Source organism: Myotis davidii, unplaced genomic scaffold (genome assembly GCF_000327345.1).
Source record: "Myotis davidii unplaced genomic scaffold, ASM32734v1 scaffold85, whole genome shotgun sequence".
Taxonomy (NCBI): Eukaryota; Metazoa; Chordata; class Mammalia; order Chiroptera; family Vespertilionidae; genus Myotis; species Myotis davidii.
Window position 1 is genome coordinate 121806 of NW_006296404.1, and position 8033 is coordinate 129838.

Genomic DNA, 8033 nt, shown 5'->3' on the forward strand with positions numbered 1-8033 from the left:
TAAAAGGGGAACAATGGCCCAGGGACACAGACGTCCAAATTCTGAAGCCATGTTCCTCTTTGTGTACTGGCCAAGTGCCTAGGTACACTTGTGTGATGATCTGCCCTCGGCCCTGAGGTTTCTTAATCTACATTTTGCAATGTGCTTCCTAAATGTTTGTTTATCAAAAGGAGCACAGCTGTCTCAGACAGGACAGAGTCTAATAGGTCCTAGGCTATTTCTTTTACATTAATTTATAGGTGTACTTTGCATCATGCTTCCCTTGAGTTTCTGTAATTAGTCTTTCAGCCCCAGATGAGCTTGTTTATTTCCCCAAAAGTGGCAGCTTTTGTAAACTGTTGTGAAAAGGGGTAAAGTATAGGGTGTGGGGGAGGGAGGTGTGATTGAAGCTGAAGGGACTTTTAAGGTAGTGTGCTCTGTTTAATTAAGCTGTCTTTTCTCTGACATTTCCCCCAAGTACAATGTTAAAATAGTGTTCTCCTGCCAAAAAATTCCCAAACTCAAGTCCCAAACAAAAGAAACAACCTCTCCACCCTGAATTAAACACTATTGTTTCTGTGTTAGTGACTTATTTGAAGAATCTTTATATTTAATTTAAATATAACCTTTGTGATTCTATAGCAGATCAGTGCATGCATTTGTTTTCTTTTTGGAGCCTATTTATCAATGGGACTATTACTATAAATTAATTGTTTTCTATTGAAAATTAGATAAAAAAACTGTTTTGGTGATATGAGTCAATTATCTTGTATCACTTGATTCTGCAAGTCTACATGCAGGAGTTATTCTAAAAAACTAATTTGAGAGAAATGCAAATTTACAGTCAAGAATGTTCATAACAACATCATTTATAGTACTGGATAAATTTTGAAATTATGCTAAATGTCCCACAAACAATAAGGGACTGGTTAAATAAATTATGTGACATCTATATACTAGAATATTATGCCTTCCTAAACATAGTTTTAAAATAATTTTTAATAACATGGGGGAGAGCTCATGTTAAATGTCAAGGGAAAAAAAAGCACACAATACTATATATAAAGAATGGTTCCAATTTTGAGAAAAATATGCGTAAAAAGAAACTAGTAAAAAATAGATCAAAATATTAATAGTGGTTCTCCAAGGGCAGCAGATCTGAATTAAAAAAGCATTCTTTGGATATTTTTGGTGTTTTCTATATTTTCTATGTAATAGTTATTACTTTTAGAAAAATATGTTAATAATTATCAAACATTTTATTTTATTTTTTAGAATTTATCTTTATTGTTGAAAGTGTTACAGATGTCCACCATTCCCTCCTCCCTCCACTTGCCCGCCCCCCCAGTGATCCCCTATACTCTACACTTGCCCTCCCCTGGGACATCTCAATTGTCTGTGCCCATGGGTTATGCATATATGCATGTAAGTTATTTGGTTAATCTCTCCCCCCAGACCCACCCACCTCCACCCCTACCCCCTCTTCCCTCTGAAATACAGCAGGTTAGTCTGTTTCATAATTCAATGTTTCTGGATCTTTTTTGTTCATCAGTTTATTTTGTTCATTAGATTCCACATATATAAGTAAGATTAAACATTTTAATGAAAGCAAATTAAACAAGAACAAGTCTATTGGATTGGCAAGATTTTTAAAGATTGATAATCTTCAATGTTTTCAAGAATATGAGGAAAATAGCACTCAAGTAGGAGTGTAAATTGGATTGGTACTTTTTAAAGACAATTTGACAGTATCCTTTAAATTTTTAAATGCACATACTCTTCGACCCAGCATCATTTCCACTTATAAGGCTTCTCTATACAACTGCTTGAACAAATTCACAAATATATATTCATAGATACCTAGCTGGTGTGGCTCAGTTGGTTGAATGTCTTCCCGTGCGTGCATCACAAAGTCCTTGGTTCATTCCCAGTCAGGGTATACATGCCCAGATTGCCAGCTTGATCCCCATTAGAAGGTGTGCAGGAGGCAGCCGATCAATGTTTCTCTCTCATTGATGTTCCCATCTCTCTCTCCCTCTCCCTTCCTCTTTCTGAAATAAATAAAAACATATTGTACTTAAAAAGATATGTGCATAGGAATATTAATTGGAACATTGTGAAAAATTAGTGAAAAATCCTGAATGTTCATCAATAAGGATATGACAAATATATTATGGTATATCCATACTATGGAATACTGTATAACAGTAAAAAAAATGAATTATAATTCTTTAGGTATCTACATACAGACATAATGACATGGAATGATGTTTCTGATATCTTATTAAGTGAATAAAAACAATTTGTAGGGCAATATGTATAATACACTCTTTTATTAAAAAAAATAAGAATATGTGACTGTATATGGGCACGGCAAAAATTTGGGAAGATACATACCAGCTTGTTCATAGTTGTTATCTCTGTGGAGTGGGATCAGAGATTCTTTTATTTATATAATTCCATTTCAACAAGGGAAATGAACCTGCACCTCTTTTGCAATAATAATAAAAAATAATAAAGAACCCTGGCCAGGTAGCTCAGTTGGTTAGAAAGTTGATCCAATATGCCAAGATTTCTGGTTTGATCCTGGGTCAGAGAACATACAACAATCAACCAATGAATGCATAAAAAGGTGGAAAAACAAATTGATGTTTCTCTCTCTAAAGTAAATAAATAAATGTTTAAAAAATAATAGAGACAGTCAGTGGAAAAGTAGGGCTTCCTGTGTGAAAATTGCTTTGTAATAATCTTTCAGGAATATATTAGTCCATGTACAGTGATGTACAGTTACAAAGAGTTTAGAGACCTTTACATAAGGCCTAATTTGCACCATGACTCACTGAAGAGAGAGAATAGTCACAGGGAGGAAGTTATTCATAAGCTGATCCAGATTGCCATACCTAAATTTTGCCCAGTGGCAATAAAGTCAGAAATTTATAATTTCATAAATATTATTGAAAAGAGCTTGTAGAAAGTTGAGGTTCACCATAGATTCTGAAAGCTATCTGTATAGATGATATGGATTAGATACATCTCATAGCCAAAACTGCCTTTCAATATCTATGAGTACCTTTAAGGTAGAATTTGCTTTAAATGTCTTGTTATAGAAGGGGTTCCCCCTGGGTCTGGTATAGATGCAAGATATTCCAAAATGAGACTTTGCTTCTCCTCTAGATGAGTTTATGTGATAATAAGATGGACATGTGAAACATTACTTATTCAGCCACATGCATATTTTTCTCTCAAGTAATAGCATCTACCTCCTAGGCTTATTGTGAAGCTAAAATGAAATGATACATGTAAAGTACTGGGGGGGTCGGACAGTGTCTGACACAAAGTAAGTACTCAACAACTGGTGTCCACTATTATTCAAACACGTTGCTAAAGGTTTTCCATTTGAATGACAATAACTTGGCCTCTACCAGGTGCCATATATGGTCCAAATGAAGGTGATAGATTTATTACAGCATTTTAATTTGAGTAAGGATTATTTTGAATAAATGTTCATGGGTTGAGCAGAGTGAATATCTAGGTATAATGATGGGGTTTTTTCAATTTCATAGAAGGCATTATCAAAGGGTATATTTAGGGAATGGAGGTTAGCTTGGAGATTACAGAGTGATTTAATGAATGAAAGTGAAGGTGGCGGTGGTAGAACACTTCTCAAGGAATTTAGTCCTTAACTTTAAAGAAAGTTAATAAACAGGAGAATCTGAAGAAAGACTGTTGTGGTATAATGGAAGAATATGAGTTTTGATTCTAGCTTATTTTTTTTTACTCATCTGTAAAATGAGGAGATTGGTAATTAGTAGTTACCATTTACTACACATTTGCCATAAGCCAGGCATTTTATAAGCATGATTTCATTTAATCCTTTCTCAGAGGAGCCTTATGAATGAAATAATATTATCCCCACTTTACAGATGAGGAAGCTGAGGCTCTGAATCAGTTATGTAACATGGTGGAAGGTGGTCCAAGTTCAAAGTTCAAATGGTTTCTATGTGGCTTTTGGATTTTAATAGTTAATGATTCTGAATAAGGGGCATTTTAAAATTTTGTTATTTAACTTGTCTGTTAAGAATGAGAGATAAAATAGAATCTTCTTGTATGTGAAAGGGAAAGAAAGCTAGAGATTTAAGGTGAGTTATGATATTGATTACCTTTCCCCCTAACCTAGGCTAGAATCACTACAGAAAGTGGGTAAAAATCCTTGCAGACTTGTTGACAACCACAGCCCATTTCATTTGCCTCAAGGGTAATATGAATATTTTGTGGTTGTTTTTTTTTCCTTTTTGGGAAGGTTGGTAAAGCAATTTGCAAGGATACTGCAGATTTCACTTAGAGGGGGATAAATAGGAGTTTGCTTTTTTAAAAAATTGAATTTATTGGGATGCAATTTGTTAATAAAATCATACAGCTTTCAAGTGTACAACTCAATAAAACACCATCTTCATACTGCATTGTGTGCTCACCACCCAAAGTAAAATCCTTTCACTTTTTAAAAGACAAAGAATGAGTTAGTGAGAGACAATGAAATCAAGTTCCATTAAAATCCCGCTGGGATTTTGATTTGGATTGCACTGACTTTATAGATTAATTTGGGAAGAAACGGACTCTTTATAATATTCACTGTTCCCATCCAGTCTTTCCATTTGTTTTGGGTTTTCAATTAATTAAAAACTATAAAATGTACTTCAATCACAAGAAATGGTTGGAATGACAAAGAATTATTTGTCAAAAAAAGAACATTTAGATATAACTACTATATGCCTTTGACTATTTTTTAAAAGAGTAATTTGGGTTATTACTTATGCTCACAGTGAGATCATCTGTCTAGGTTTCTGATTTCACCCGTTGTTTCAGACACGCCATTAAAGACAATATTTGTCCTGGTTATTTGGTCTGAAAAAAATAAAGTCTTAGTAATGACAAGATATAATTGGACTGTGCAAAAATTGTTATAAAATCCTGCTGCTTGTGATTTCCTCCACAAGAGGAAATTATTACTTTACAAACCTGTGAAATATATTTAACACACCAAGGCCTGTTCCCCAGTCAATGAAGAATTGTTCTTTTCTGACCTTCCATAAATAACTAATGCCAGCAGCCTGGCTATCTGTTTCAGTTTCTTATTACAGGAAAGTAAAATGGGCAAGACCTAAATATCAGTACCTGCTAGCAGAGCTGTCCTGCTCAATTCTGTTTGGCTTCAAACCGTTTAATTTTCATGCTTTCATTGCTTTTTATGTTGTATTTTGAATTTGCCAATTTTGCTGTACAATTTTCCCTTTTTAATTTCCACGTTTTTCTTTTCTGTTTCTAATTGTGTTGGTGATTCTGAGGAGGACTTATTACCAAGAAAGCCTGATATAGTGACAAGCACCCAGGCTAGAAGCCATCAGAACTGTGGTAGGAAATCCAGGCTTTGCTACTAGTTAGTTGTGTGACTGGACAAGTCATTTGACCTGCATATGGTTCTCCATCTGTAAAATAAGGATAATAATCCCCTGTCTTCCTAACTAGTAAACAATGGTTCAAATGTTCTGCCTAAAATGTCAGACAGCTGGCAGGGGGAATGTTTTGCTCCTGGGTAGTAGTTCTGGAGGGTTTCTGGTGACAAGGAATTAAACAAGGTTTGTTTTGATCCTGAAAAATGAAAAAGGAAAAGCTATAAATACACTTGGTTTTCTTTTTGGCAATGTAGCTCTTCTTTCCTCTACATCCTGGGTGCAATTAACTGTAGAGGAAAAGGTGAGCTATGGTAGGTGATAAAAATAGCCAGAACTGTCAGCATTACTGAATAGCTTAAGTGATACAGATATTGAAAATTCAAGTAGTTTCTTGGTCTCTAAAATATACCTATATTATACATGCATGCATATACATAGTGTGTTATGTGTCCATACATATAAACAAACAAACAAACAAACAACAACAAAAAAAAACCCTGAGAGCTTCAGGCTCTTCCTCGAAACCTTGTAGAATTTGAGGAACTGCAGTAAGCTGAGGACTCAATGTTCAGAGGACTCGGTGTTCAGAGGAAATTACCTAATGGAAAAGGTCTGGGCTAAGTGACTGATGGTAAAGAAAATTGACAAAACTATTCTTTAATTACAAGTTCTTTTTCATCTTGGTCCAACAGATTGAGGTGTTACACTGGGTCTGTACTTTGTATTTTAATTCCACAACTAGACACTAAGTTTGTTGAGGGCAGAGATCATCATTTCTTTGATTTCATTTGTGTTAACCTAACTATAGATGACAATGCTCTCTGTATAGTAAGTTCTCCCTTAACTTCTAAGCAAAATGAGGTATAACAAAACCAATTTTACCCTAGGCCTAGGCCCGTGGTCGGCAAACTGCGGCTTGCAAGCCACATGCGGCTCTTTGGCCCCCTGAGTGTGGCTCTTCCTAAGCCTTACGAATACCGTAATTAAGTTAATAACAATGTACCTACCTATATAGTTTAAGTTTAAAAAATGTGGCTCTCAAAAGAAATTTCAATCATTGTACTGTTGATATTTGGCTCTGTTGACTAATGAGTTTGCCGACCACTGGCCTAGGCTAATTAATACAAACAAGAGTTAAGTTCCTAAGGCATCGCATCGACTTTAAAACAAAATGACGTTGAACAAACGTCATTCAAGAACCTGCTCTATACTATAGGTACCCAGTGAATTATATAGCCGACAAATAATTATTTATTTCTGGTATTACAACAAGATCTCGTGAAATAAACATGACAATTACACTTGTTGTTTGAAGTCCTGAACTTTCTAGGTCAATCAAAAAAGGAAGTTACAGAACTGCCATAGCAATAATTATAGGCATGTTATATATAAGTGGGTGGGTCTGTTGGAAATTAGATGAGTGATCCCACTTCAGAGTAGTAATATACAAAAGCTATAACTCCATGCTCTCTTAATTATAAACCTCCAACCACCTATAGCGTTACCTGGAATGCTTATTAAAAAATTCAAATTTCGCCCTGGCGGTGTGGTTCAGTGGTTGAGCGTTCACCTATGAACCAAGAGGCCACTAGTACGATTCCTGGTCAGGGCACATGCCCAGGTTGTGGGCTCAATCCCTAGTGTGGAGCATGCAGGAGGCAGCAGATCAATGACTCTCTCTCATTGATGTTTCTACCTTTCTCCCTTCCTCTCTAAAATCAATAAAACATTAAAAATTCAAATTTCTCAGCCCCACTCATATCTGAATGCAATACATTGGCGTTGTAGATACAGGCACCCATATTTTAACAAGCACCCCAGAGGATTCAGATGCAAACTAACGTTTTAGAATGACTCTAGCAGACTAGCTGGTAATCTGAGGAGGTGAGACACACATGCATGTTGTTACCTCTGGTAATTCTATGGAAAACGAAAATAGCAAGTGAAATGAAATGCCAATTACTAGCAGGAAGAGGAAGCTAGTCTTCCATTCTGCATCAGGAAACTGGAAGAATACTGGCGCTTTATTCTTATTGTTTTTGATGATAAATTCTTGGCAGTTCGTCCTGGCTCATTTGCAACTAAGATCTGTTCCTTTTGAAGTCCAGAGACAGTTTGCCGGAATTTTATTTTAACAGCAATTTCTCAAATCTCTTAGGAACAGTATTTGTAGGACCGGCTCATAAGCAACGATCAGGTCCAGCGAGATATCAGAGCGCTGCAGTGGCTTTTCCTTGCAGCATCGTGGATACGAAAGGCATAAAGTGAAAACCCTGCATTCTTGTGATATTTCATCAGCAGGCGGGGCGGGGGTCTTAACGCAGTGAGAGGCGAGATAAATGGAAGCTGCAGGCATTAGCTCAGGCTTGGAGGAACAAGGTGTCCTTGCTCGGCAAGATCTCTCTCCATAGGAAGGGTAGTGAATCCAAAGATGAATTCTCTTTAAAGGGCAGCTGGAAGATGACCTGAGAGGAACTTTCATGCTGGAAAGCCAGCACAGGTGCTGGCTTGGGCCGGTTCTGCACATCGCCGAAACCAGCCAGGCGCAGAGCTTGAAAACACACGGGATAACGCGGCCGGCCAGCCAGCCTGGCAGCAGCGACT